Genomic DNA, 7500 nt, shown 5'->3' on the forward strand with positions numbered 1-7500 from the left:
AACGAAAAAAAAAGAGAGGGGGAAGAATTGAAAAAAAGAGAAACTACGAGACAAAAGATGAAAAAGGGGACCTAAGAGGAAGGGTTAAGAGATGCCTGCCTGTACGCACGGCAGCGACACGGACGGCAGACTCACTGTCGCTGCGGCCGGGACCCAGAAGGCCGATCAGGGCCGGTTTATCTGATGGCTTCCGCGCCGCATTTTCGTTTGCATTGTGGCGGAGGTTTCCGAAGGAAGGGGAGGAAGGAGGGGGGGAAGGGGGGGAAGGGAGGGAAGGAAGGGAAGGAGGAAGGGAGGGAAGAGAGGGGAAGGGAGGGAAGGGAGTAAGGGAGGGAGAAGGGGGAAGGGAGGGAAAGATAGGATAAGAGAGGAAGGGAGGGAAAGATAGGATAAGATAGGAGGGAGGGGGAAGAAGGAAGGAAGGGAAGATAGGAGGAAGAGGGAGGGAAGAGAGGAAGGGAGGGAAAGAGGGTAAGAATGAGGAAAGGAAGGAAGAGAGGATGGGGGGAAAAAGAAAACGGAGGAAAGGGGGGAAAAGGGGGGAAGGAGGGAAGAGAGGATGAGAAGGAGAGTAGGAAAGGAAGGAGGGAGGAGGGAGGGAAGGAGGAAAGAGTGAGGAAAGGAAGGAGGGGAGGGAGGGAAGAAGGAAAGAGAGGAAGGGAGGAAAGAGTGAGGAAAGGAAGGAGGGGGGAGGCGAGAAGGGCAGGAGAAAAGGAATGAAGAAAAAGGACAGAAGAAAAAGCGAGAGGAAAGGAGGAAATGGAGGACGGAAGAGAAAAAGGGAAGAGAGAAAGGTAGGAATGAGGAGGGAGGGAAAAGAGAATGGTGGGAGGACAGGAGAAAGGATAATGAGGGAGGAAATGAGAGGAAATGTAGGAGAGAGGGTGGGGGAGAGGAAGACAGAGAGGACTAAGGGAAGAAATATTGTGGGAAGAGGGGAATTCAGGGAAGAGGGGAGAGGGAAGGAGGCAAAGGAAGAATAAGAGGATGGGAAGGAAGATAGGAATTAAGGTAAAAAAGAAGGAATGAAAAGTGAGATAGAAAAGGAGAGGAAGGGCATGTGGAAAGGGAGGAAGGAATAAAGAGAGGAAGGAGGTGAAAAGAGGGGAAGGGAAGGGAAGAGGTAGGAACGAGGATGGGAAAAGTAGGAATGAAATGAAAGCAAGAAAAATAGGGGAAGAAGGGAAGTGAGGACAGAAGAGAGGGGGAAAAAGGGGAAAAGGAGAACAGAGAGGAAGGAAGGGAAGGGTAGATAACTAAAGAATAAGGACGAAAGAGAAGCAGAAGAGGGAAGAATGAAGAGTGGTGAGAGGAAGAAGGAGGGGAAAGATAAGGGAAGATATTATCGAATTAATAAAAACCATAATCCACACACGCACATGCACACATACACACACACACACACACACACACACACACACACACACACACACACACACACACACACACACACACACTCACGCACGCGCACCACACACACACACACACACACACACACACACACACACACACACACAGACGTGCACACATATATACATACATATATGCATTTATGTATATAACCCCATAAGCCTATATTGATAAACTCCCATATATACATATATACACAGCCACAAAAGTTACGTACAAATTATCCAAGAGTTTATATTTCTGTTTAAAGCTGTTCCATCTCTCTCCCCTGTCACACTCAGATAACTTTTTGCATACATACATATTCATACTCCTATACATGGCTAAAACAAGCAAAAATAGAGCTTCCTACATCCCTCTCTCCCTCAGCCTGCCCTTCAACCTTACCCTCTTTCTAACTCCATCTGACTTCCCAATGCACATGCTCTTATTCTGGCTGCAAGCGGATAGCACTGTTCTCTTTATACTTTCCTTGAGAAGAAGAAGAAGATAGTCGTACGTTATAATAATTATGTCGTTTTATTTAATGCTGATTGGCTGTATCTTAGCCTGATGGAGACTTGTGTCTGAATCTTAATTAAGATATGAATGCCTTTTGACACTTTCTTGTCACTCACGTTTCGCGTCCATTGTTTCATTAACTTACTTTGCAATGAATAATGTTTTGTTAAACCTGAAAAATGACTTTGAATTTCTTTTATTTATTTATTTATTATCTATTTATTTATTTTATGTATTTATTTATTTATTTTACTTAATTTCCTAAGTATTTTCATCCATTCCCTTGAAAATAAAATACGTTTCTGCTTTTGACGGCTGTTACGTGTGAGAAAACCATGCTTTGTCATAGTATCTATTCTTATCGGCTATGCTTTTAGCTTCAACCTGTGTCCTTCCAAGGAACTTCTTCGATAATAAAACTGAGAGTTTGTGGGAAACAGTTTCTTGTGCAAGATTTAAGCTCTTCTTTCACTCAAGATTCTTTGAAAGTAAATGCTTTGTCTTTTTAACATTTTGTCTCGTCATCATATTCTATAATCTTTGGTCTTCTTTTAATCAACATTTTAGTCCCGATATCATTTTACATCATCCTATTATTTTTGAATCATGTTAAAAGCATTAACGTAGAACCCAAGATTTTTAGTCATATAACTGGTGTTGACACGCGAATTATTTTTGATACAAAAAAAAACGAAATTTATAAACAGAAGGAGAGAAAAGATAATAGGAAGAATAAAAAGGAGTGAAAGATAATAACTATACCAGAAAAGAAAAAAAAAGAAAAAGAATAAAAAAGAAGAGAGAAAAAAGGATGAGGAAGAAAAAAGAAGAAAAAGAAGAAGAAGAAGAAGAAGAAAAAGAAGAAGAAGAAGAAGAAGAGAAGAAGGAGAAGAATAAGAGGAGAAAGAGGAGCAGAAGAAGAAGAAGAAGAAGAAGAAGAAGAAGTAAAAGGGGGAGAAGAAGAAAAAGAAGAAGAAGAAGGGGGGGAGGTGGAGGAGGAGGAGGAGGAAAGGGAGGAGGATAGAACAATGAGGAGAAGGAGTAAGTAAGGAAAGAAAAAAAGGAAGGGGGGGAAAGTGAGGAAAAGAGGGAGAGGAGGAGGAGGAGGAGAAGGGGGAAGGTTTATCCCTCAGGAACCAAATAAACCCAACCAGCACACTCCTGGGTTCTCGGGCGCGGGGTTCATAAACAAGACATTAACCCTCCTGCAGACTTTATTCCTGAGGGAGGCGATGTGGGTAATACGTTCGTTCCAGTGAGGGGAGGGAGGGAGGGAAGGAGGGAGGGGGGAGGGAGTTAAGGAGGGAGGAAGGGAGGGAAGGAATGAGAGAGGGAAGGAGAGAGGGAGGGAATGAGGAGGAAAGGAAGGGAGAAGGGAGGGAGGGAAGGAGAGAGGAAGGGAGGGGAGAGGAAGGGAGGGAGGAAGGAGGGAGGGAGGAGGGAGAAAGGTATTGAGGGAGGGAAGATACGTGATAGGAGGTGAACGAAAGAGAGTGGGTAGGGAGGAAAGCAGGGTGGATGGGGAGGAAGGAACGAAAGAGTGATGGAAGATAAGGAGAGGGAGGGAGGATAAGAAGGAGAGGGAGGGTGGAGGGAGAATAGGATGGACAAGAAGGGATGGGAACATGGAGGAGAGGGAGGTTTAAGAGAGGATAAGGGGAAAGGGAGGGTGGAGCGAAGGAAGGGAGGATAAATAGGGGATAGGGAAGAAAGAGAGAATAAAGAGAGGATAGGCAGGTAAAGGAGGCTGAAAGGGAGAAGGTTAATAATGATGATGATGAGGGTGGAAGGGGGAGGGAGAATAAACAGGAGGTGGAAAGTGGAAGGGGGAGGGAGAATAAACAGAAAGAGGAGGATGGAAGAAGAAAAGGAGATTAAGGAAGGGAAGGAGTTGGAGAGGTATAAGGGAGGGAGGGGACAGTGGATAGGGATGAGAAGAGGAGCGGGGTGGGAGAGGGAGGGGGAGACGAGGGGGGGAGGGAGGGGGAGAGGGAGGAGGCAATGACACGTCAGCGAGAGGTTAGTGTGGTGAGTAAGAGGGTAGGAGGACGAGGAGGACAAGGAGGAGGAGTATGATGAGAATGACGAAGTAGAGGAAGAGGAGGAGAAGAGAGAGGAAAAGGAGAAGAAGGAGAAGGAATAGGGAGAAAAGGAGAGGGAAGAGGAGGAGAAAAAGGAGGAAGAGGAGGAAAAGGAAGAGGAAAAAGGAGAAGAAGGAGGAAGAGGAGGAGGAAAGGGAAGGGGAAGAAGAGGAGAAAGAGGGGGAAAGAAGGAGATAGAGAAGAACTAGGACGTCGAAGAGGAAGACGAGGAGGACGAGGAGAGAAGAAATATGGAAGGATTACAACATAGAGGAGAGAAAGAAACAAATAAAGAGAAGGTAGATCGCGACGGAAGTTAGGGAATAGAGACGATGATAAAAAAAATCAACTCAGTGATATGAATAATAAAAGAAAAAAATATATTATGCTAAAAATAGCATAAAGAAAACAAATCGAAGAGGGAATGATATACAAGTTATTGTATATAAAAAGTGGACATAACAAAGACACGTGATTCAAATATTAAAACCAACCAAAAAAGTATCAGTAAACGCATAACCAAATAGATAAAACAACAACAAAAAAAAAAACATATAAAGCAAGGGAAAGATAGGCAATGCAGCCCCAATAAGGGCGTTGATGGTGAAAGTTGAGCACAGCAGAAGTGACGAGGGATTCTGGTGTAGATGAAGATATATCGCTGGAATGGATGCTGCGGCTGGAGGCGGGGAGATGGAGATGCGGCTGACGGAGATGAGAGAGAGAGAGAGAGAGAGAGAGAGAGAGAGAGGGGAGTTAGATAGATAGGTACATAGATAGATAGATACAGAAGAGAGAGAAAGAGAGAAAGAGAGAGAGGAGTTAGATAGATAGATATATAGATAGATAGATACAGAGAGAGAGAGAGCGAGAGAGAGAGGAGAGAGAGAGGAGAGTATAAGATAGAGACTATATAAAAGTAGATAGATAGAAGAGAGAGAGAGGAGAGAGAGAGAGAGAGAGAGAGAGAGAGAGAGAGAGAGAGAGAGAGAGAGAGAGAGAGAGAGAGAGAGAGGAGGGAGAGATAAATAGATATGAAAATAGATAGATAGAGAGAATAGAGAATCAAGGAAAAGAAGAATGTAGACGAAAGAGAGCGATAACCAAAAATTAAAACCTCAAAAGAGAGAATTGATACAGTGATAAGCCTAACGGCATAACGACTTCTGTAATTCTCAATAATGCAATTGCAAAAACTTCATTAATGCATGCAATATTGCAGCCTATATCAGCAGTAGCTACACCATTGTAAGTCTATATGACAGCCGTTCATTCGCATTTTTACTGCAAGAAAATTTTTCATTCCTTGCAACAGGGTTGCTCTCGTATTACTTATTGCACTTGCAAATGAAATGCGACATTCTGATAACATTTTTTTTTTTAAATTCTAGCGTTGTTTTCTCTCTTTTTATTTTTTAATCCTTTTATATTCTTTTGTTTGTCCTAATCATAATGATCGTTATGATGTAGCTCAAAGAAGGGATTGTGAATATGATAGATACTTTTCTAGAGGCATTTTTCACATAACTGCATGGAAATACGATAAATCCGTATATAGAATTGCACATGTTTACATGACTTTGTATGTGTGTGATATTCACCGTGTGTATGTCTATCTAGCTCGCATATATGTATTTTTCTATATAGTGTATGTGTGTATGTATAGATATATTTAAATACATACAATGTATGTAGCATAACATCATGTATGTGCATATATGTCTCTCTACATTGATATAAGTATGCGTTCAAGCATGACTAGGTTTCCTTTTTGTATAGCTGCATGTGCAAATGCATCTACGTGATTATTGTATGTATAGAATAATGCATGTACGAAATGCATGTTATATATATATATAATATGCATGTATATATATATATATATATATATATATATATATATTATATATATATATATATATATATAATATGTATTGTTTTGTGTTTGTGTGTGTGTGTGTGTGTGTGTGTGATGTTTAGTGTGTGTTTGTTGTGTGTATGTTGTGTTGTATACATATATATATATACATACCAATATGTATATATATGTTATATATATATTATATATATAGTATATGTAATATATAAATATATAGTATATGTAATATATAAATATATAGTATATATAATAATAACACATAGCATACATATAACTCACAAGTTGTCAATCCACGCATGCTGCTTTATATATATATATTTATATATATATAATATTATATATATATAATATATATATATATATATATATATATATATATTATAATATTATTATATATATATATATATATATATATATATATATATACATCAACTACTATACACTAAATAACATCATATATATATTATAAACATAACACTATATATATAACTATAAATATATAAATATACTATATAACTATCATAATATACAATACTACTACAATGTGTGTAGATGGTGTGTGTGTATCGTATGGTTCGTGTCTGTGTGGTGTGCTGTGTCGGTGTGCTGTGTGTTGAAGTGTTATGATGTGTGGTACGTGTGTGTTATATATAAATATATAATACTAATAATATATATAATAACTATCAATACACTACATATAATAAATCATACCAACCTATATATCATAAATATCATATACTATATTATATATATAAATTATGTATACCTATCAACAATATCACAATAACTAAATAACACTAATCAATCATACTATATAAATAAATCAACACTATATATATCAACACACACCACACCACACACACACACACACACACGCACACACACACACTACACACACACACACACCCACCACAACACACACACACCAACAACAACACAATATATATATATTATATATATATATATATATATATATATATATATATATATATATATAAATGCATTTATATGATTTCAAGCATATAAACGTGCCACATTTCTCCGTTCACAAAAGCTTCAGAGGAATCCTAAAACGTATTAGTAATCATCTTAAAGGCGACGAACACGAGCAAAATACACAAGGGAGGAAAAGATCAAGAAAATAAGAGAAAAAGAAAAAATCTTATGCGTAATTCTTTCTTCACAAACTAGATCAAATACACAATTATCATTACTAATTTTAACCTAAAAAAATAGAGAATATATTATGCAATACCGGTCGGCATGCATTTGAAAGCGAAATTCTGGCGCAAAATACAAATCTCTTTTGGATATTCTTTCTTAGATAATCTGACCATAAGATACACAAATTTGCTCTCCAAGATTGGGTAATATTACAAGGTAAAGATGTGGATATTGCCATACGAACAAGTGGTTTTCTCTGCATAGTACGTATTGCGGAATACAAATGCCAGCCGATTGGGTGTCGATACGTCTATATCTGATAATTCAACATGGTCCACGCTGCACTTCGGATACAAGAGAGTTTTGCCTTTAACTGTTTATTTCAGAAAATAGGGTATGTACTTATTGTTAAAAACTGTGTTTGTCTGTTTTCTCCTTTTTTGTAATAATTTATATGTTTGT

The sequence above is a fragment of the Penaeus monodon genome, chromosome 14, assembly GCF_015228065.2.
Source record: "Penaeus monodon isolate SGIC_2016 chromosome 14, NSTDA_Pmon_1, whole genome shotgun sequence".
Classification (NCBI taxonomy): domain Eukaryota; kingdom Metazoa; phylum Arthropoda; class Malacostraca; order Decapoda; family Penaeidae; genus Penaeus; species Penaeus monodon.